This window comes from Aquarana catesbeiana, unplaced genomic scaffold, assembly GCF_042186555.1.
Source record: "Aquarana catesbeiana isolate 2022-GZ unplaced genomic scaffold, ASM4218655v1 unanchor86, whole genome shotgun sequence".
In the NCBI taxonomy this organism is placed as follows: Eukaryota; Metazoa; Chordata; class Amphibia; order Anura; family Ranidae; genus Aquarana; species Aquarana catesbeiana.
This window is the reverse complement of record NW_027362746.1, coordinates 405,332-426,858: the sequence shown is the minus strand read 5'-3', so window position 1 is coordinate 426,858 and position 21,527 is coordinate 405,332. Positions and strand designations below refer to the sequence as shown.

At 51.2% G+C, this 21,527-nt stretch overlaps 15 non-coding genes across 15 annotated transcripts; all 15 read left to right on the top strand.

Moving 5' to 3' along the window:
• Positions 1–1,598: 1,598 nt before the first annotated feature.
• On the top strand, positions 1,599–1,684 carry TRNAY-GUA (transfer RNA tyrosine (anticodon GUA)). Its single transcript is given in 2 exon segments — positions 1,599–1,635; positions 1,649–1,684. It is a non-coding gene; the product is annotated as a tRNA-Tyr (tRNA).
• Positions 1,685–1,831: 147 nt separating this feature from the next.
• Positions 1,832–1,905, top strand: TRNAN-GUU (transfer RNA asparagine (anticodon GUU)). The gene has a single exon. It is a non-coding gene; the product is annotated as a tRNA-Asn (tRNA).
• A 2,167-nt stretch (positions 1,906–4,072) lies between these two features.
• TRNAN-GUU (transfer RNA asparagine (anticodon GUU)) lies at positions 4,073–4,146 on the top strand. Its single transcript has one exon. It is a non-coding gene; the product is annotated as a tRNA-Asn (tRNA).
• Positions 4,147–6,080: 1,934 nt separating this feature from the next.
• Positions 6,081–6,166, top strand: TRNAY-GUA (transfer RNA tyrosine (anticodon GUA)). Its single transcript is given in 2 exon segments — positions 6,081–6,117; positions 6,131–6,166. It is a non-coding gene; the product is annotated as a tRNA-Tyr (tRNA).
• Positions 6,167–6,313: 147 nt separating this feature from the next.
• TRNAN-GUU (transfer RNA asparagine (anticodon GUU)) lies at positions 6,314–6,387 on the top strand. Its single transcript has one exon. It is a non-coding gene; the product is annotated as a tRNA-Asn (tRNA).
• A 1,934-nt stretch (positions 6,388–8,321) lies between these two features.
• On the top strand, positions 8,322–8,407 carry TRNAY-GUA (transfer RNA tyrosine (anticodon GUA)). The gene is given in 2 exon segments: positions 8,322–8,358; positions 8,372–8,407. It is a non-coding gene; the product is annotated as a tRNA-Tyr (tRNA).
• Positions 8,408–8,547: 140 nt separating this feature from the next.
• TRNAN-GUU (transfer RNA asparagine (anticodon GUU)) lies at positions 8,548–8,621 on the top strand. Its single transcript has one exon. It is a non-coding gene; the product is annotated as a tRNA-Asn (tRNA).
• Positions 8,622–10,555: 1,934 nt separating this feature from the next.
• Positions 10,556–10,641, top strand: TRNAY-GUA (transfer RNA tyrosine (anticodon GUA)). Its single transcript is given in 2 exon segments — positions 10,556–10,592; positions 10,606–10,641. It is a non-coding gene; the product is annotated as a tRNA-Tyr (tRNA).
• A 147-nt stretch (positions 10,642–10,788) lies between these two features.
• TRNAN-GUU (transfer RNA asparagine (anticodon GUU)) lies at positions 10,789–10,862 on the top strand. Its single transcript has one exon. It is a non-coding gene; the product is annotated as a tRNA-Asn (tRNA).
• Positions 10,863–12,796: 1,934 nt separating this feature from the next.
• Positions 12,797–12,882, top strand: TRNAY-GUA (transfer RNA tyrosine (anticodon GUA)). The gene is given in 2 exon segments: positions 12,797–12,833; positions 12,847–12,882. It is a non-coding gene; the product is annotated as a tRNA-Tyr (tRNA).
• A 2,155-nt stretch (positions 12,883–15,037) lies between these two features.
• On the top strand, positions 15,038–15,123 carry TRNAY-GUA (transfer RNA tyrosine (anticodon GUA)). The gene is given in 2 exon segments: positions 15,038–15,074; positions 15,088–15,123. It is a non-coding gene; the product is annotated as a tRNA-Tyr (tRNA).
• A 2,156-nt stretch (positions 15,124–17,279) lies between these two features.
• On the top strand, positions 17,280–17,365 carry TRNAY-GUA (transfer RNA tyrosine (anticodon GUA)). Its single transcript is given in 2 exon segments — positions 17,280–17,316; positions 17,330–17,365. It is a non-coding gene; the product is annotated as a tRNA-Tyr (tRNA).
• Positions 17,366–17,512: 147 nt separating this feature from the next.
• TRNAN-GUU (transfer RNA asparagine (anticodon GUU)) lies at positions 17,513–17,586 on the top strand. The gene has a single exon. It is a non-coding gene; the product is annotated as a tRNA-Asn (tRNA).
• Positions 17,587–19,520: 1,934 nt separating this feature from the next.
• Positions 19,521–19,606, top strand: TRNAY-GUA (transfer RNA tyrosine (anticodon GUA)). Its single transcript is given in 2 exon segments — positions 19,521–19,557; positions 19,571–19,606. It is a non-coding gene; the product is annotated as a tRNA-Tyr (tRNA).
• Positions 19,607–19,753: 147 nt separating this feature from the next.
• On the top strand, positions 19,754–19,827 carry TRNAN-GUU (transfer RNA asparagine (anticodon GUU)). The gene has a single exon. It is a non-coding gene; the product is annotated as a tRNA-Asn (tRNA).
• Positions 19,828–21,527: the final 1,700 nt, after the last annotated feature.

Below are 21,527 nucleotides of genomic sequence, written 5' to 3'. Positions count from 1 at the left end.
TATTGGTGCCTAGATCGGCGTGGCTAAAGGTGACAATTGTTGTCAAATCGCTTGGCTAGCTAGAGCGATGTTCAAAATGGGCAGTGCAGATAGTGCCGATGTACAAGCTTCCGTCCCAGTGTATTGCTGGACTTGAAGTACACAGCGATGCAATTGTTGTTAAAGATCCTCCGGAGTTTTTCTGACACTCCAGTGGCTTACGGGGGTGACTATATTTCTCCAAATGTTCTGCTTCTCCCCAGTTTGTTTTCGTGACCTTGTGGATGTTTAGCCAAGACCCAGTCTGGCTAGCCACAAGCTTTCAAAGCACACCTGAGAGGGTCTGTAGACTCTTTTTGTTGTTACCGCGTCAGCCCGATATTGCAGAGTCCTAAGAAGCCCCAGCTTGGGTTCCAGTGGGTGGTGTGAGCCAAAAAGCAGATAGCGGTGTGTGTGGGTAGGTTTCCTGTAGGCCTCCTTGCCCAAATGCACCCCTTTCCTTGCCTTGCAAGACACAGTCCAAAGCGGGTCATTTGCTATTCGATGCCTTCGTCACCGAATAGCAAATGGTGCAATATGATGCCAGCTAAGGGTGTTAGCGTTGTTGCCAGATACTTAGCAATGTTGTGTGTGACAGAGTTGATTCTCTTTGGGAATCAGTAGTCAAAATGGCTGAACCTTGGCCCTGGATAATGCTGGACCTCCTGAGCGAGTTAAAGCATAAGGCCAGAGACTTTTCGAATGCCGAAGAAAGTCTCCACAGTTGTCGCTAAGCCAGGATATCTTAGGAGCTTTCTTCAAGGACCTGGATGACTTGGGTCTTTGCTTAGGGCCGCTTTGCAAGGCCAAAAAGGGATAGGAGTGCGTTGGCCGGGAATCGAACCCGGGTCAACTGCTTGGAAGGCAGCTATGCTCACCACTATACCACCAACCCAAGGCTGTCCGGGGCCTGTGCCACTATCTCTATCCAATTCGTGTCACACGTGGCGCTGATAAGAACCACGCCCCAGCGCAAGGTCAACTTGCTGCCATACGAATTGACCACTAGAAAGATAAGCTCGAAACATTTCCCCGTTTGTAGAGGGAATGGAAGAGAAGCCAGTCGATATGGTAAAGGTGGGGCCGTGCAGTGCGCATGAATGCCACTGACTGGGCCAAAACGTTGCGATGCCATACGCCCAACGTGGGGCTCGAACCCACGACCCTGAGATTAAGAGTCTCATGCTCTACCGACTGAGCTAGCCGGGCTAAGACGCTGCCTCCCGTGTGGCCTCTTGCTACCAACTGACGCCAAACACTTTTTGCTAACTTTCGGCCCAATTTGTTTTGATAGACGCAATGCGCTTCCAAACACTCCTGCGCTTACTTGCTGTCAGGGAGGTACATCACCGTTGCTGCTGTGGTTTTTGGGCTCCCAACAAAACGCGGTAGGTGCTTCGATTGTGTTTTCTCGCTGTGCAAAACGTGAAGCCGAGCTTTCCCACATCACAGCTGCCAAGGCATTTGACCTTTCAGGCAGAGGCGGCATAGACCAATCCCTCAAGGCAGAAGGACTAACGCAAAGGGCAAAGCGCTGGCTTTGAATGCAAGGAGTCACGGGCTACGACCCACCGGCGGCCCCTTCGATAGCTCAGCTGGTAGAGCGGAGGACTGTAGCGTCAACGTAGTAATCCTTAGGTCGCTGGTTCGATTCCGGCTCGAAGGATGCCCTCTTTTACCCTGCCTCTCTCCCCCTTTAACTAGAAGGCACTCTAGAAGGCACTCTAGAAATGTGCAATTGGGAAGCCTTTTAAGGAACTTTGTTTTTATTATTCATGTCTCCCTCGGCCGGTGTGCCGGCCCTCGGCGTGCAGTCTCTGTGGCGCAATCGGTTAGCGCGTTCGGCTGTTAACCGAAAGGTTGGTGGTTCGAGCCCACCCAGGGACGCTCATGTTTTCTCCATTACCTCAGTGGGGCCCGAAGGCTAAAACAAAGCGTGTCCTTTGGCTCTCTTCAGGTGACCGGCAACTGAGCAGACAAACAAGCGTTCACTGGAGACCCTTGCAAATGTACTAGCCGTTTGTTGAAGAGGTTTACATAGTTGATCGAGCCACTTCTTTGGCTCAGGAAGATAACTGCAGCACTTCTAGTCACACCTTAAGACAATCACCATGTGAATGTGTCGATGTTGATTGTCCAAGAACAGGGGGAGGTGTGAAAATTGTAGAACCGCCCTGTTCAAGTTAGATGATCCCATTGTTGGTGGCAGGAAGCCTGCATAGCTATTGGTGCCTAGATCGGCGTGGCTAAAGGTGACAATTGTTGTCAAATCGCTTGGCTAGCTAGAGCGATGTTCAAAATGGGCAGTGCAGATAGTGCCGATGTACAAGCTTCCGTCCCAGTGTATTGCTGGACTTGAAGTACACAGCGATGCAATTGTTGTTAAAGATCCTCCGGAGTTTTTCTGACACTCCAGTGGCTTACGGGGGTGACTATATTTCTCCAAATGTTCTGCTTCTCCCCAGTTTGTTTTCGTGACCTTGTGGATGTTTAGCCAAGACCCAGTCTGGCTAGCCACAAGCTTTCAAAGCACACCTGAGAGGGTCTGTAGACTCTTTTTGTTGTTACCGCGTCAGCCCGATATTGCAGAGTCCTAAGAAGCCCCAGCTTGGGTTCCAGTGGGTGGTGTGAGCCAAAAAGCAGATAGCGGTGTGTGTGGGTAGGTTTCCTGTAGGCCTCCTTGCCCAAATGCACCCCTTTCCTTGCCTTGCAAGACACAGTCCAAAGCGGGTCATTTGCTATTCGATGCCTTCGTCACCGAATAGCAAATGGTGCAATATGATGCCAGCTAAGGGTGTTAGCGTTGTTGCCAGATACTTAGCAATGTTGTGTGTGACAGAGTTGATTCTCTTTGGGAATCAGTAGTCAAAATGGCTGAACCTTGGCCCTGGATAATGCTGGACCTCCTGAGCAAGTTAAAGCATAAGGCCAGAGACTTTTCGAATGCCGAAGAAAGTCTCCACAGTTGTCGCTAAGCCAGGATATCTTAAGAGCTTTCTTCAAGGACCTGGATGACTTGGGTCTTTGCTTAGGGCCGCTTTGCAAGGCCAAAAAGGGATAGGAGTGCGTTGGCCGGGAATCGAACCCGGGTCAACTGCTTGGAAGGCAGCTATGCTCACCACTATACCACCAACGCAAGGCTGTCCGGGGCCTGTGCCACTATCTCTATCCAATTCGTGTCACACGTGGCGCTGATAAGAACCACGCCCCAGCGCAAGGTCAACTTGCTGCCATACGAATTGACCACTAGAAAGATAAGCTCGAAACATTTCCCCGTTTGTAGAGGGAATGGAAGAGAAGCCAGTCGATATGGTAAAGGTGGGGCCGTGCAGTGCGCATGAATGCCACTGACTGGGCCAAAACGTTGCGATGCCATACGCCCAACGTGGGGCTCGAACCCACGACCCTGAGATTAAGAGTCTCATGCTCTACCGACTGAGCTAGCCGGGCTAAGACGCTGCCTCCCGTGTGGCCTCTTGCTACCAACTGACGCCAAACACTTTTTGCTAACTTTCGGCCCAATTTGTTTTGATAGACGCAATGCGCTTCCAAACACTCCTGCGCTTACTTGCTGTCAGGGAGGTACATCACCGTTGCTGCTGTGGTTTTTGGGCTCCCAACAAAACGCGGTAGGTGCTTCGATTGTGTTTTCTCGCTGTGCAAAACGTGAAGCCGAGCTTTCCCACATCACAGCTGCCAAGGCATTTGACCTTTCAGGCAGAGGCGGCATAGACCAATCCCTCAAGGCAGAAGGACTAACGCAAAGGGCAAAGCGCTGGCTTTGAATGCAAGGAGTCACGGGCTACGACCCACCGGCGGCCCCTTCGATAGCTCAGCTGGTAGAGCGGAGGACTGTAGCGTCAACGTAGTAATCCTTAGGTCGCTGGTTCCATTCCGGCTCGAAGGATGCCCTCTTTTACCCTGCCTCTCTCCCCCTTTAACTAGAAGGCACTCTAGAAGGCACTCTAGAAATGTGCAATTGGGAAGCCTTTTAAGGAACTTTGTTTTTATTATTCATGTCTCCCTCGGCCGGTGCGCCGGCCCTCGGCGTGCAGTCTCTGTGGCGCAATCGGTTAGCGCGTTCGGCTGTTAACCGAAAGGTTGGTGGTTCGAGCCCACCCAGGGACGCTCATGTTTTCTCCATTACCTCAGTGGGGCCCGAAGGCTAAAACAAAGCGTGTCCTTTGGCTCTCTTCAGGTGACCGGCAACTGAGCAGACAAACAAGCGTTCACTGGAGACCCTTGCAAATGTACTAGCCGTTTGTTGAAGAGGTTTACATAGTTGATCGAGCCACTTCTTTGGCTCAGGAAGATAACTGCAGCACTTCTAGTCACACCTTAAGACAATCACCATGTGAATGTGTCGATGTTGATTGTCCAAGAACAGGGGGAGGTGTGAAAATTGTAGAACCGCCCTGTTCAAGTTAGATGATCCCATTGTTGGTGGCAGGAAGCCTGCATAGCTATTGGTGCCTAGATCGGCGTGGCTAAAGGTGACAATTGTTGTCAAATCGCTTGGCTAGCTAGAGCGATGTTCAAAATGGGCAGTGCAGATAGTGCCGATGTACAAGCTTCCGTCCCAGTGTATTGCTGGACTTGAAGTACACAGCGATGCAATTGTTGTTAAAGATCCTCCAGAGTTTTTCTGACACTCCAGTGGCTTACGGGGGTGACTATATTTCTCCAAATGTTCTGCTTCTCCCCAGTTTGTTTTCGTGACCTTGTGGATGTTTAGCCAAGACCCAGTCTGGCTAGCCACAAGCTTTCAAAGCACACCTGAGAGGGTCTGTAGACTCTTTTTGTTGTTACCGCGTCAGCCCGATATTGCAGAGTCCTAAGAAGCCCCAGCTTGGGTTCCAGTGGGTGGTGTGAGCCAAAAAGCAGATAGCGGTGTGTGTGGGTAGGTTTCCTGTAGGCCTCCTTGCCCAAATGCACCCCTTTCCTTGCCTTGCAAGACACAGTCCAAAGCGGGTCATTTGCTATTCGATGCCTTCGTCACCGAATAGCAAATGGTGCAATATGATGCCAGCTAAGGGTGTTAGCGTTGTTGCCAGATACTTAGCAATGTTGTGTGTGACAGAGTTGATTCTCTTTGGGAATCAGTAGTCAAAATGGCTGAACCTTGGCCCTGGATAATGCTGGACCTCCTGAGCGAGTTAAAGCATAAGGCCAGAGACTTTTCGAATGCCGAAGAAAGTCTCCACAGTTGTCGCTAAGCCAGGATATCTTAGGAGCTTTCTTCAAGGACCTGGATGACTTGGGTCTTTGCTTAGGGCCGCTTTGCAAGGCCAAAAAGGGATAGGAGTGCGTTGGCCGGGAATCGAACCCGGGTCAACTGCTTGGAAGGCAGCTATGCTCACCACTATACCACCAACCCAAGGCTGTCCGGGGCCTGTGCCACTATCTCTATCCAATTCGTGTCACACGTGGCGCTGATAAGAACCACGCCCCAGCGCAAGGTCAACTTGCTGCCATACGAATTGACCACTAGAAAGATAAGCTCGAAACATTTCCCCGTTTGTAGAGGGAATGGAAGAGAAGCCAGTCGATATGGTAAAGGTGGGGCCGTGCAGTGCGCATGAATGCCACTGACTGGGCCAAAACGTTGCGATGCCATACGCCCAACGTGGGGCTCGAACCCACGACCCTGAGATTAAGAGTCTCATGCTCTACCGACTGAGCTAGCCGGGCTAAGACGCTGCCTCCCGTGTGGCCTCTTGCTACCAACTGACGCCAAACACTTTTTGCTAACTTTCGGCCCAATTTGTTTTGATAGACGCAATGCGCTTCCAAACACTCCTGCGCTTACTTGCTGTCAGGGAGGTACATCACCGTTGCTGCTGTGGTTTTTGGGCTCCCAACAAAACGCGGTAGGTGCTTCGATTGTGTTTTCTCGCTGTGCAAAACGTGAAGCTGAGCTTTCCCACATCACAGCTGCCAAGGCATTTGACCTTTCAGGCAGAGGCGGCATAGACCAATCCCTCAAGGCAGAAGGACTAACGCAAAGGGCAAAGCGCTGGCTTTGAATGCAAGGAGTCACGGGCTACGACCCACCGGCGGCCCCTTCGATAGCTCAGCTGGTAGAGCGGAGGACTGTAGCGTCAACGTAGTAATCCTTAGGTCGCTGGTTCGATTCCGGCTCGAAGGATGCCCTCTTTTACCCTGCCTCTCTCCCCCTTTAACTAGAAGGCACTCTAGAAGGCACTCTAGAAATGTGCAATTGGGAAGCCTTTTAAGGAACTTTGTTTTTATTATTCATGTCTCCCTCGGCCGGTGCGCCGGCCCTCGGCGTGCAGTCTCTGTGGCGCAATCGGTTAGCGCGTTCGGCTGTTAACCGAAAGGTTGGTGGTTCGAGCCCACCCAGGGACGCTCATGTTTTCTCCATTACCTCAGTGGGGCCCGAAGGCTAAAACAAAGCGTGTCCTTTGGCTCTCTTCAGGTGACCGGCAACTGAGCAGACAAACAAGCGTTCACTGGAGACCCTTGCAAATGTACTAGCCGTTTGTTGAAGAGGTTTACATAGTTGATCGAGCCACTTCTTTGGCTCAGGAAGATAACTGCAGCACTTCTAGTCACACCTTAAGACAATCACCATGTGAATGTGTCGATGTTGATTGTCCAAGAACAGGGGGAGGTGTGAAAATTGTAGAACCGCCCTGTTCAAGTTAGATGATCCCATTGTTGGTGGCAGGAAGCCTGCATAGCTATTGGTGCCTAGATCGGCGTGGCTAAAGGTGACAATTGTTGTCAAATCGCTTGGCTAGCTAGAGCGATGTTCAAAATGGGCAGTGCAGATAGTGCCGATGTACAAGCTTCCGTCCCAGTGTATTGCTGGACTTGAAGTACACAGCGATGCAATTGTTGTTAAAGATCCTCCGGAGTTTTTCTGACACTCCAGTGGCTTACGGGGGTGACTATATTTCTCCAAATGTTCTGCTTCTCCCCAGTTTGTTTTCGTGACCTTGTGGATGTTTAGCCAAGACCCAGTCTGGCTAGCCACAAGCTTTCAAAGCACACCTGAGAGGGTCTGTAGACTCTTTTTGTTGTTACCGCGTCAGCCCGATATTGCAGAGTCCTAAGAAGCCCCAGCTTGGGTTCCAGTGGGTGGTGTGAGCCAAAAAGCAGATAGCGGTGTGTGTGGGTAGGTTTCCTGTAGGCCTCCTTGCCCAAATGCACCCCTTTCCTTGCCTTGCAAGACACAGTCCAAAGCGGGTCATTTGCTATTCGATGCCTTCGTCACCGAATAGCAAATGGTGCAATATGATGCCAGCTAAGGGTGTTAGCGTTGTTGCCAGATACTTAGCAATGTTGTGTGTGACAGAGTTGATTCTCTTTGGGAATCAGTAGTCAAAATGGCTAAACCTTGGCCCTGGATAATGCTGGACCTCCTGAGCGAGTTAAAGCATAAGGCCAGAGACTTTTCGAATGCCGAAGAAAGTCTCCACAGTTGTCGCTAAGCCAGGATATCTTAGGAGCTTTCTTCAAGGACCTGGATGACTTGGGTCTTTGCTTAGGGCCGCTTTGCAAGGCCAAAAAGGGATAGGAGTGCGTTGGCCGGGAATCGAACCCGGGTCAACTGCTTGGAAGGCAGCTATGCTCACCACTATACCACCAACGCAAGGCTGTCCGGGGCCTGTGCCACTATCTCTATCCAATTCGTGTCACACGTGGCGCTGATAAGAACCACGCCCCAGCGCAAGGTCAACTTGCTGCCATACGAATTGACCACTAGAAAGATAAGCTCGAAACATTTCCCCGTTTGTAGAGGGAATGGAAGAGAAGCCAGTCGATATGGTAAAGGTGGGGCCGTGCAGTGCGCATGAATGCCACTGACTGGGCCAAAACGTTGCGATGCCATACGCCCAACGTGGGGCTCGAACCCACGACCCTGAGATTAAGAGTCTCATGCTCTACCGACTGAGCTAGCCGGGCTAAGACGCTGCCTCCCGTGTGGCCTCTTGCTACTAACTGACGCCAAACACTTTTTGCTAACTTTCGGCCCAATTTGTTTTGATAGACGCAATGCGCTTCCAAACACTCCTGCGCTTACTTGCTGTCAGGGAGGTACATCACCGTTGCTGCTGTGGTTTTTGGGCTCCCAACAAAACGCGGTAGGTGCTTCGATTGTGTTTTCTCGCTGTGCAAAACGTGAAGCCGAGCTTTCCCACATCACAGCTGCCAAGGCATTTGACCTTTCAGGCAGAGGCGGCATAGACCAATCCCTCAAGGCAGAAGGACTAACGCAAAGGGCAAAGCGCTGGCTTTGAATGCAAGGAGTCACGGGCTACGACCCACCGGCGGCCCCTTCGATAGCTCAGCTGGTAGAGCGGAGGACTGTAGCGTCAACGTAGTAATCCTTAGGTCGCTGGTTCGATTCCGGCTCGAAGGATGCCCTCTTTTACCCTGCCTCTCTCCCCCTTTAACTAGAAGGCACTCTAGAAGGCACTCTAGAAATGTGCAATTGGGAAGCCTTTTAAGGAACTTTGTTTTTATTATTCATGTCTCCCTCGGCCGGTGCGCCGGCGTGCAGTCTCTGTGGCGCAATCGGTTAGCGCGTTCGGCTGTTAACCGAAAGGTTGGTGGTTCGAGCCCACCCAGGGACGCTCATGTTTTCTCCATTACCTCAGTGGGGCCCGAAGGCTAAAACAAAGCGTGTCCTTTGGCTCTCTTCAGGTGACCGGCAACTGAGCAGACAAACAAGCGTTCACTGGAGACCCTTGCAAATGTACTAGCCGTTTGTTGAAGAGGTTTACATAGTTGATCGAGCCACTTCTTTGGCTCAGGAAGATAACTGCAGCACTTCTAGTCACACCTTAAGACAATCACCATGTGAATGTGTCGATGTTGATTGTCCAAGAACAGGGGGAGGTGTGAAAATTGTAGAACCGCCCTGTTCAAGTTAGATGATCCCATTGTTGGTGGCAGGAAGCCTGCATAGCTATTGGTGCCTAGATCGGCGTGGCTAAAGGTGACAATTGTTGTCAAATCGCTTGGCTAGCTAGAGCGATGTTCAAAATGGGCAGTGCAGATAGTGCCGATGTACAAGCTTCCGTCCCAGTGTATTGCTGGACTTGAAGTACACAGCGATGCAATTGTTGTTAAAGATCCTCCGGAGTTTTTCTGACACTCCAGTGGCTTACGGGGGTGACTATATTTCTCCAAATGTTCTGCTTCTCCCCAGTTTGTTTTCGTGACCTTGTGGATGTTTAGCCAAGACCCAGTCTGGCTAGCCACAAGCTTTCAAAGCACACCTGAGAGGGTCTGTAGACTCTTTTTGTTGTTACCGCGTCAGCCCGATATTGCAGAGTCCTAAGAAGCCCCAGCTTGGGTTCCAGTGGGTGGTGTGAGCCAAAAAGCAGATAGCGGTGTGTGTGGGTAGGTTTCCTGTAGGCCTCCTTGCCCAAATGCACCCCTTTCCTTGCCTTGCAAGACACAGTCCAAAGCGGGTCATTTGCTATTCGATGCCTTCGTCACCGAATAGCAAATGGTGCAATATGATGCCAGCTAAGGGTGTTAGCGTTGTTGCCAGATACTTAGCAATGTTGTGTGTGACAGAGTTGATTCTCTTTGGGAATCAGTAGTCAAAATGGCTGAACCTTGGCCCTGGATAATGCTGGACCTCCTGAGCGAGTTAAAGCATAAGGCCAGAGACTTTTCGAATGCCGAAGAAAGTCTCCACAGTTGTCGCTAAGCCAGGATATCTTAGGAGCTTTCTTCAAGGACCTGGATGACTTGGGTCTTTGCTTAGGGCCGCTTTGCAAGGCCAAAAAGGGATAGGAGTGCGTTGGCCGGGAATCGAACCCGGGTCAACTGCTTGGAAGGCAGCTATGCTCACCACTATACCACCAACGCAAGGCTGTCCGGGGCCTGTGCCACTATCTCTATCCAATTCGTGTCACACGTGGCGCTGATAAGAACCACGCCCCAGCGCAAGGTCAACTTGCTGCCATACGAATTGACCACTAGAAAGATAAGCTCGAAACATTTCCCCGTTTGTAGAGGGAATGGAAGAGAAGCCAGTCGATATGGTAAAGGTGGGGCCGTGCAGTGCGCATGAATGCCACTGACTGGGCCAAAACGTTGCGATGCCATACGCCCAACGTGGGGCTCGAACCCACGACCCTGAGATTAAGAGTCTCATGCTCTACCGACTGAGCTAGCCGGGCTAAGACGCTGCCTCCCGTGTGGCCTCTTGCTACCAACTGACGCCAAACACTTTTTGCTAACTTTCGGCCCAATTTGTTTTGATAGACGCAATGCGCTTCCAAACACTCCTGCGCTTACTTGCTGTCAGGGAGGTACATCACCGTTGCTGCTGTGGTTTTTGGGCTCCCAACAAAACGCGGTAGGTGCTTCGATTGTGTTTTCTCGCTGTGCAAAACGTGAAGCCGAGCTTTCCCACATCACAGCTGCCAAGGCATTTGACCTTTCAGGCAGAGGCGGCATAGACCAATCCCTCAAGGCAGAAGGACTAACGCAAAGGGCAAAGCGCTGGCTTTGAATGCAAGGTGTCACGGGCTACGACCTACCGGCGGCCCCTTCGATAGCTCAGCTGGTAGAGCGGAGGACTGTAGCGTCAACGTAGTAATCCTTAGGTCGCTGGTTCGATTCCGGCTCGAAGGATGCCCTCTTTTACCCTGCCTCTCTCCCCCTTTAACTAGAAGGCACTCTAGAAGGCACTCTAGAAATGTGCAATTGGGAAGCCTTTTAAGGAACTTTGTTTTTATTATTCATGTCTCCCTCGGCCGGTGCGCCGGCCCTCGGCGTGCAGTCTCTGTGGCGCAATCGGTTAGCGCGTTCGGCTGTTAACCGAAAGGTTGGTGGTTCGAGCCCACCCAGGGACGCTCATGTTTTCTCCATTACCTCAGTGGGGCCCGAAGGCTAAAACAAAGCGTGTCCTTTGGCTCTCTTCAGGTGACCGGCAACTGAGCAGACAAACAAGCGTTCACTGGAGACCCTTGCAAATGTACTAGCCGTTTGTTGAAGAGGTTTACATAGTTGATCGAGCCACTTCTTTGGCTCAGGAAGATAACTGCAGCACTTCTAGTCACACCTTAAGACAATCACCATGTGAATGTGTCGATGTTGATTGTCCAAGAACAGGGGGAGGTGTGAAAATTGTAGAACCGCCCTGTTCAAGTTAGATGATCCCATTGTTGGTGGCAGGAAGCCTGCATAGCTATTGGTGCCTAGATCGGCGTGGCTAAAGGTGACAATTGTTGTCAAATCGCTTGGCTAGCTAGAGCGATGTTCAAAATGGGCAGTGCAGATAGTGCCGATGTACAAGCTTCCGTCCCAGTGTATTGCTGGACTTGAAGTACACAGCGATGCAATTGTTGTTAAAGATCCTCCGGAGTTTTTCTGACACTCCAGTGGCTTACGGGGGTGACTATATTTCTCCAAATGTTCTGCTTCTCCCCAGTTTGTTTTCGTGACCTTGTGGATGTTTAGCCAAGACCCAGTCTGGCTAGCCACAAGCTTTCAAAGCACACCTGAGAGGGTCTGTAGACTCTTTTTGTTGTTACCGCGTCAGCCCGATATTGCAGAGTCCTAAGAAGCCCCAGCTTGGGTTCCAGTGGGTGGTGTGAGCCAAAAAGCAGATAGCGGTGTGTGTGGGTAGGTTTCCTGTAGGCCTCCTTGCCCAAATGCACCCCTTTCCTTGCCTTGCAAGACACAGTCCAAAGCGGGTCATTTGCTATTCGATGCCTTCGTCACCGAATAGCAAATGGTGCAATATGATGCCAGCTAAGGGTGTTAGCGTTGTTGCCAGATACTTAGCAATGTTGTGTGTGACAGAGTTGATTCTCTTTGGGAATCAGTAGTCAAAATGGCTGAACCTTGGCCCTGGATAATGCTGGACCTCCTGAGCGAGTTAAAGCATAAGGCCAGAGACTTTTCGAATGCCGAAGAAAGTCTCCACAGTTGTCGCTAAGCCAGGATATCTTAGGAGCTTTCTTCAAGGACCTGGATGACTTGGGTCTTTGCTTAGGGCCGCTTTGCAAGGCCAAAAAGGGATAGGAGTGCGTTGGCCGGGAATCGAACCCGGGTCAACTGCTTGGAAGGCAGCTATGCTCACCACTATACCACCAACGCAAGGCTGTCCGGGGCCTGTGCCACTATCTCTATCCAATTCGTGTCACACGTGGCGCTGATAAGAACCACGCCCCAGCGCAAGGTCAACTTGCTGCCATACGAATTGACCACTAGAAAGATAAGCTCGAAACATTTCCCCGTTTGTAGAGGGAATGGAAGAGAAGCCAGTCGATATGGTAAAGGTGGGGCCGTGCAGTGCGCATGAATGCCACTGACTGGGCCAAAACGTTGCGATGCCATACGCCCAACGTGGGGCTCGAACCCACGACCCTGAGATTAAGAGTCTCATGCTCTACCGACTGAGCTAGCCGGGCTAAGACGCTGCCTCCCGTGTGGCCTCTTGCTACCAACTGACGCCAAACACTTTTTGCTAACTTTCGGCCCAATTTGTTTTGATAGACGCAATGCGCTTCCAAACACTCCTGCGCTTACTTGCTGTCAGGGAGGTACATCACCGTTGCTGCTGTGGTTTTTGGGCTCCCAACAAAACGTGGTAGGTGCTTCGATTGTGTTTTCTCGCTGTGCAAAACGTGAAGCCGAGCTTTCCCACATCACAGCTGCCAAGGCATTTGACCTTTCAGGCAGAGGCGGCATAGACCAATCCCTCAAGGCAGAAGGACTAACGCAAAGGGCAAAGCGCTGGCTTTGAATGCAAGGAGTCACGGGCTACGACCCACCGGCGGCCCCTTCGATAGCTCAGCTGGTAGAGCGGAGGACTGTAGCGTCAACGTAGTAATCCTTAGGTCGCTGGTTCGATTCCGGCTCGAAGGATGCCCTCTTTTACCCTGCCTCTCTCCCCCTTTAACTAGAAGGCACTCTAGAAGGCACTCTAGAAATGTGCAATTGGGAAGCCTTTTAAGGAACTTTGTTTTTATTATTCATGTCTCCCTCGGCCGGTGCGCCGGCCCTCGGCGTGCAGTCTCTGTGGCGCAATCGGTTAGTGCGTTCGGCTGTTAACCGAAAGGTTGGTGGTTCGAGCCCACCCAGGGACGCTCATGTTTTCTCCATTACCTCAGTGGGGCCCGAAGGCTAAAACAAAGCGTGTCCTTTGGCTCTCTTCAGGTGACCGGCAACTGAGCAGACAAACAAGCGTTCACTGGAGACCCTTGCAAATGTACTAGCCGTTTGTTGAAGAGGTTTACATAGTTGATCGAGCCACTTCTTTGGCTCAGGAAGATAACTGCAGCACTTCTAGTCACACCTTAAGACAATCACCATGTGAATGTGTCGATGTTGATTGTCCAAGAACAGGGGGAGGTGTGAAAATTGTAGAACCGCCCTGTTCAAGTTAGATGATCCCATTGTTGGTGGCAGGAAGCCTGCATAGCTATTGGTGCCTAGATCGGCGTGGCTAAAGGTGACAATTGTTGTCAAATCGCTTGGCTAGCTAGAGCGATGTTCAAAATGGGCAGTGCAGATAGTGCCGATGTACAAGCTTCCGTCCCAGTGTATTGCTGGACTTGAAGTACACAGCGATGCAATTGTTGTTAAAGATCCTCCGGAGTTTTTCTGACACTCCAGTGGCTTACGGGGGTGACTATATTTCTCCAAATGTTCTGCTTCTCCCCAGTTTGTTTTCGTGACCTTGTGGATGTTTAGCCAAGACCCAGTCTGGCTAGCCACAAGCTTTCAAAGCACACCTGAGAGGGTCTGTAGACTCTTTTTGTTGTTACCGCGTCAGCCCGATATTGCAGAGTCCTAAGAAGCCCCAGCTTGGGTTCCAGTGGGTGGTGTGAGCCAAAAAGCAGATAGCGGTGTGTGTGGGTAGGTTTCCTGTAGGCCTCCTTGCCCAAATGCACCCCTTTCCTTGCCTTGCAAGACACAGTCCAAAGCGGGTCATTTGCTATTCGATGCCTTCGTCACCGAATAGCAAATGGTGCAATATGATGCCAGCTAAGGGTGTTAGCGTTGTTGCCAGATACTTAGCAATGTTGTGTGTGACAGAGTTGATTCTCTTTGGGAATCAGTAGTCAAAATGGCTGAACCTTGGCCCTGGATAATGCTGGACCTCCTGAGCGAGTTAAAGCATAAGGCCAGAGACTTTTCGAATGCCGAAGAAAGTCTCCACAGTTGTCGCTAAGCCAGGATATCTTAGGAGCTTTCTTCAAGGACCTGGATGACTTGGGTCTTTGCTTAGGGCCGCTTTGCAAGGCCAAAAAGGGATAGGAGTGCGTTGGCCGGGAATCAAACCCGGGTCAACTGCTTGGAAGGCAGCTATGCTCACCACTATACCACCAACGCAAGGCTGTCCGGGGCCTGTGCCACTATCTCTATCCAATTCGTGTCACACGTGGCGCTGATAAGAACCACGCCCCAGCGCAAGGTCAACTTGCTGCCATACGAATTGACCACTAGAAAGATAAGCTCGAAACATTTCCCCGTTTGTAGAGGGAATGGAAGAGAAGCCAGTCGATATGGTAAAGGTGGGGCCGTGCAGTGCGCATGAATGCCACTGACTGGGCCAAAACGTTGCGATGCCATACGCCCAACGTGGGGCTCGAACCCACGACCCTGAGATTAAGAGTCTCATGCTCTACCGACTGAGCTAGCCGGGCTAAGACGCTGCCTCCCGTGTGGCCTCTTGCTACCAACTGACGCCAAACACTTTTTGCTAACTTTCGGCCCAATTTGTTTTGATAGACGCAATGCGCTTCCAAACACTCCTGCGCTTACTTGCTGTCAGGGAGGTACATCACCGTTGCTGCTGTGGTTTTTGGGCTCCCAACAAAACGCGGTAGGTGCTTCGATTGTGTTTTCTCGCTGTGCAAAACGTGAAGCCGAGCTTTCCCACATCACAGCTGCCAAGGCATTTGACCTTTCAGGCAGAGGCGGCATAGACCAATCCCTCAAGGCAGAAGGACTAACGCAAAGGGCAAAGCGCTGGCTTTGAATGCAAGGAGTCACGGGCTACGACCCACCGGCGGCCCCTTCGATAGCTCAGCTGGTAGAGCGGAGGACTGTAGCGTCAACGTAGTAATCCTTAGGTCGCTGGTTCGATTCCGGCTCGAAGGATGCCCTCTTTTACCCTGCCTCTCTCCCCCTTTAACTAGAAGGCACTCTAGAAGGCACTCTAGAAATGTGCAATTGGGAAGCCTTTTAAGGAACTTTGTTTTTATTATTCATGTCTCCCTCGGCCGGTGCGCCGGCCCTCGGCGTGCAGTCTCTGTGGCACAATCGGTTAGCGCGTTCGGCTGTTAACCGAAAGGTTGGTGGTTCGAGCCCACCCAGGGACGCTCATGTTTTCTCCATTACCTCAGTGGGGCCCGAAGGCTAAAACAAAGCGTGTCCTTTGGCTCTCTTCAGGTGACCGGCAACTGAGCAGACAAACAAGCGTTCACTGGAGACCCTTGCAAATGTACTAGCCGTTTGTTGAAGAGGTTTACATAGTTGATCGAGCCACTTCTTTGGCTCAGGAAGATAACTGCAGCACTTCTAGTCACACCTTAAGACAATCACCATGTGAATGTGTCGATGTTGATTGTCCAAGAACAGGGGGAGGTGTGAAAATTGTAGAACCGCCCTGTTCAAGTTAGATGATCCCATTGTTGGTGGCAGGAAGCCTGCATAGCTATTGGTGCCTAGATCGGCGTGGCTAAAGGTGACAATTGTTGTCAAATCGCTTGGCTAGCTAGAGCGATGTTCAAAATGGGCAGTGCAGATAGTGCCGATGTACAAGCTTCCGTCCCAGTGTATTGCTGGACTTGAAGTACACAGCGATGCAATTGTTGTTAAAGATCCTCCGGAGTTTTTCTGACACTCCAGTGGCTTACGGGGGTGACTATATTTCTCCAAATGTTCTGCTTCTCCCCAGTTTGTTTTCGTGACCTTGTGGATGTTTAGCCAAGACCCAGTCTGGCTAGCCACAAGCTTTCAAAGCACACCTGAGAGGGTCTGTAGACTCTTTTTGTTGTTACCGCGTCAGCCCGATATTGCAGAGTCCTAAGAAGCCCCAGCTTGGGTTCCAGTGGGTGGTGTGAGCCAAAAAGCAGATAGCGGTGTGTGTGGGTAGGTTTCCTGTAGGCCTCCTTGCCCAAATGCACCCCTTTCCTTGCCTTGCAAGACACAGTCCAAAGCGGGTCATTTGCTATTCGATGCCTTCGTCACCGAATAGCAAATGGTGCAATATGATGCCAGCTAAGGGTGTTAGCGTTGTTGCCAGATACTTAGCAATGTTGTGTGTGACAGAGTTGATTCTCTTTGGGAATCAGTAGTCAAAATGGCTGAACCTTGGCCCTGGATAATGCTGGACCTCCTGAGCGAGTTAAAGCATAAGGCCAGAGACTTTTCGAATGCCGAAGAAAGTCTCCACAGTTGTCGCTAAGCCAGGATATCTTAGGAGCTTTCTTCAAGGACCTGGATGACTTGGGTCTTTGCTTAGGGCCGCTTTGCAAGGCCAAAAAAGGGATAGGAGTGCGTTGGCCGGGAATCGAACCCGGGTCAACTGCTTGGAAGGCAGCTATGCTCACCACTATACCACCAACGCAAGGCTGTCCGGGGCCTGTGCCACTATCTCTATCCAATTCGTGTCACACGTGGCGCTGATAAGAACCACGCCCCAGCGCAAGGTCAACTTGCTGCCATACGAATTGACCACTAGAAAGATAAGCTCGAAACATTTCCCCGTTTGTAGAGGGAATGGAAGAGAAGCCAGTCGATATGGTAAAGGTGGGGCCGTGCAGTGCGCATGAATGCCACTGACTGGGCCAAAACGTTGCGATGCCATACGCCCAACGTGGGGCTCGAACCCACGACCCTGAGATTAAGAGTCTCATGCTCTACCGACTGAGCTAGCCGGGCTAAGACGCTGCCTCCCGTGTGGCCTCTTGCTACCAACTGACGCCAAACACTTTTTGCTAACTTTCGGCCCAATTTGTTTTGATAGACGCAATGCGCTTCCAAACACTCCTGCGCTTACTTGCTGTCAGGGAGGTACATCACCGTTGCTGCTGTGGTTTTTGGGCTCCCAACAAAACACGGTAGGTGCTTCGATTGTGTTTTCTCGCTGTGCAAAACGTGAAGCCGAGCTTTCCCACATCACAGCTGCCAAGGCATTTGACCTTTCAGGCAGAGGCGGCATAGACCAATCCCTCAAGGCAGAAGGACTAACGCAAAGGGCAAAGCGCTGGCTTTGAATGCAAGGAGTCACGGGCTACGACCCACCGGCGGCCCCTTCGATAGCTCAGCTGGTAGAGCGGAGGACTGTAGCGTCAACGTAGTAATCCTTAGGTCGCTGGTTCGATTCCGGCTCGAAGGATGCCCTCTTTTACCCTGCCTCTCTCCCCCTTTAACTAGAAGGCACTCTAGAAGGCACTCTAGAAATGTGCAATTGGGAAGCCTTTTAAGGAACTTTGTTTTTATTATTCATGTCTCCCTCGGCCGGTGCGCCGGCCCTTGGCGTGCAGTCTCTGTGGCGCAATCGGTTAGCGCGTTCGGCTGTTAACCGAAAGGTTGGTGGTTCGAGCCCACCCAGGGACGCTCATGTTTTCTCCATTACCTCAGTGGGGCCCGAAGGCTAAAACAAAGCGTGTCCTTTGGCTCTCTTCAGGTGACCGGCAACTGAGCAGACAAACAAGCGTTCACTGGAGACCCTTGCAAATGTACTAGCCGTTTGTTGAAGAGGTTTACATAGTTGATCGAGCCACTTCTTTGGCTCAGGAAGATAACTGCAGCACTTCTAGTCACACCTTAAGACAATCACCATGTGAATGTGTCGATGTTGATTGTCCAAGAACAGGGGGAGGTGTGAAAATTGTAGAACCGCCCTGTTCAAGTTAGATGATCCCATTGTTGGTGGCAGGAAGCCTGCATAGCTATTGGTGCCTAGATCGGCGTGGCTAAAGGTGACAATTGTTGTCAAATCGCTTGGCTAGCTAGAGCGATGTTCAAAATGGGCAGTGCAGATAGTGCCGATGTACAAGCTTCCGTCCCAGTGTATTGCTGGACTTGAAGTACACAGCGATGCAATTGTTGTTAAAGATCCTCCGGAGTTTTTCTGACACTCCAGTGGCTTACGGGGGTGACTATATTTCTCCAAATGTTCTGCTTCTCCCCAGTTTGTTTTCGTGACCTTGTGGATGTTTAGCCAAGACCCAGTCTGGCTAGCCACAAGCTTTCAAAGCACACCTGAGAGGGTCTGTAGACTCTTTTTGTTGTTACCGCGTCAGCCCGATATTGCAGAGTCCTAAGAAGCCCCAGCTTGGGTTCCAGTGGGTGGTGTGAGCCAAAAAGCAGATAGCGGTGTGTGTGGGTAGGTTTCCTGTAGGCCTCCTTGCCCAAATGCACCCCTTTCCTTGCCTTGCAAGACACAGTCCAAAGCGGGTCATTTGCTATTCGATGCCTTCGTCACCGAATAGCAAATGGTGCAATATGATGCCAGCTAAGGGTGTTAGCGTTGTTGCCAGATACTTAGCAATGTTGTGTGTGACAGAGTTGATTCTCTTTGGGAATCAGTAGTCAAAATGGCTGAACCTTGGCCCTGGATAATGCTGGACCTCCTGAGCGAGTTAAAGCATAAGGCCAGAGACTTTTCGAATGCCGAAGAAAGTCTCCACAGTTGTCGCTAAGCCAGGATATCTTAGGAGCTTTCTTCAAGGACCTGGATGACTTGGGTCTTTGCTTAGGGCCGCTTTGCAAGGCCAAAAAGGGATAGGAGTGCGTTGGCCGGGAATCGAACCCGGGTCAACTGCTTGGAAGGCAGCTATGCTCACCACTATACCACCAACGCAAGGCTGTCCGGGGCCTGTGCCACTATCTCTATCCAATTCGTGTCACACGTGGCGCTGATAAGAACCACGCCCCAGCGCAAGGTCAACTTGCTGCCATACGAATTGACCACTAGAAAGATAAGCTCGAAACATTTCCCCGTTTGTAGAGGGAATGGAAGAGAAGCCAGTCGATATGGTAAAGGTGGGGCCGTGCAGTGCGCATGAATGCCACTGACTGGGCCAAAACGTTGCGATGCCATACGCCCAACGTGGGGCTCGAACCCACGACCCTGAGATTAAGAGTCTCATGCTCTACCGACTGAGCTAGCCGGGCTAAGACGCTGCCTCCCGTGTGGCCTCTTGCTACCAACTGACGCCAAACACTTTTTGCTAACTTTCGGCCCAATTTGTTTTGATAGACGCAATGCGCTTCCAAACACTCCTGCGCTTACTTGCTGTCAGGGAGGTACATCACCGTTGCTGCTGTGGTTTTTGGGCTCCCAACAAAACGTGGTAGGTGCTTCGATTGTGTTTTCTCGCTGTGCAAAACGTGAAGCCGAGCTTTCCCACATCACAGCTGCCAAGGCATTTGACCTTTCAGGCAGAGGCGGCATAGACCAATCCCTCAAGGCAGAAGGACTAACGCAAAGGGCAAAGCGCTGGCTTTGAATGCAAGGAGTCACGGGCTACGACCCACCGGCGGCCCCTTCGATAGCTCAGCTGGTAGAGCGGAGGACTGTAGCGTCAACGTAGTAATCCTTAGGTCGCTGGTTCGATTCCGGCTCGAAGGATGCCCTCTTTTACCCTGCCTCTCTCCCCCTTTAACTAGAAGGCACTCTAGAAGGCACTCTAGAAATGTGCAATTGGGAAGCCTTTTAAGGAACTTTGTTTTTATTATTCATGTCTCCCTCGGCCGGTGCGCCAGCCCTCGGCGTGCAGTCTCTGTGGCGCAATCGGTTAGCGCGTTCGGCTGTTAACCGAAAGGTTGGTGGTTCGAGCCCACCCAGGGACGCTCATGTTTTCTCCATTACCTCAGTGGGGCCCGAAGGCTAAAACAAAGCGTGTCCTTTGGCTCTCTTCAGGTGACCGGCAACTGAGCAGACAAACAAGCGTTCACTGGAGACCCTTGCAAATGTACTAGCCGTTTGTTGAAGAGGTTTACATAGTTGATCGAGCCACTTCTTTGGCTCAGGAAGATAACTGCAGCACTTCTAGTCACACCTTAAGACAATCACCATGTGAATGTGTCGATGTTGATTGTCCAAGAACAGGGGGAGGTGTGAAAATTGTAGAACCGCCCTGTTCAAGTTAGATGATCCCATTGTTGGTGGCAGGAAGCCTGCATAGCTATTGGTGCCTAGATCGGCGTGGCTAAAGGTGACAATTGTTGTCAAATCGCTTGGCTAGCTAGAGCGATGTTCAAAATGGGCAGTGCAGATAGTGCCGATGTACAAGCTTCCGTCCCAGTGTATTGCTGGACTTGAAGTACACAGCGATGCAATTGTTGTTAAAGATCCTCCGGAGTTTTTCTGACACTCCAGTGGCTTACGGGGGTGACTATATTTCTCCAAATGTTCTGCTTCTCCCCAGTTTGTTTTCGTGACCTTGTGGATGTTTAGCCAAGACCCAGTCTGGCTAGCCACAAGCTTTCAAAGCACACCTGAGAGGGTCTGTAGACTCTTTTTGTTGTTACCGCGTCAGCCCGATATTGCAGAGTCCTAAGAAGCCCCAGCTTGGGTTCCAGTGGGTGGTGTGAGCCAAAAAGCAGATAGCGGTGTGTGTGGGTAGGTTTCCTGTAGGCCTCCTTGCCCAAATGCACCCCTTTCCTTGCCTTGCAAGACACAGTCCAAAGCGGGTCATTTGCTATTCGATGCCTTCGTCACCGAATAGCAAATGGTGCAATATGATGCCAGCTAAGGGTGTTAGCGTTGTTGCCAGATACTTAGCAATGTTGTGTGTGACAGAGTTGATTCTCTTTGGGAATCAGTAGTCAAAATGGCTGAACCTTGGCCCTGGATAATGCTGGACCTCCTGAGCGAGTTAAAGCATAAGGCCAGAGACTTTTCGAATGCCGAAGAAAGTCTCCACAGTTGTCGCTAAGCCAGGATATCTTAGGAGCTTTCTTCAAGGACCTGGATGACTTGGGTCTTTGCTTAGGGCCGCTTTGCAAGGCCAAAAAGGGATAGGAGTGCGTTGGCCGGGAATCGAACCCGGGTCAACTGCTTGGAAGGCAGCTATGCTCACCACTATACCACCAACGCAAGGCTGTCCGGGGCCTGTGCCACTATCTCTATCCAATTCGTGTCACACGTGGCGCTGATAAGAACCACGCCCCAGCGCAAGGTCAACTTGCTGCCATACGAATTGACCACTAGAAAGATAAGCTCGAAACATTTCCCCGTTTGTAGAGGGAATGGAAGAGAAGCCAGTCGATATGGTAAAGGTGGGGCCGTGCAGTGCACATGAATGCCACTGACTGGGCCAAAACGTTGCGATGCCATACGCCCAACGTGGGGCTCGAACCCACGACCCTGAGATTAAGAGTCTCATGCTCTACCGACTGAGCTAGCCGGGCTAAGACGCTGCCTCCCGTGTGGCCTCTTGCTACCAACTGACGCCAAACACTTTTTGCTAACTTTCGGCCCAATTTGTTTTGATAGACGCAATGCGCTTCCAAACACTCCTGCGCTTACTTGCTGTCAGGGAGGTACA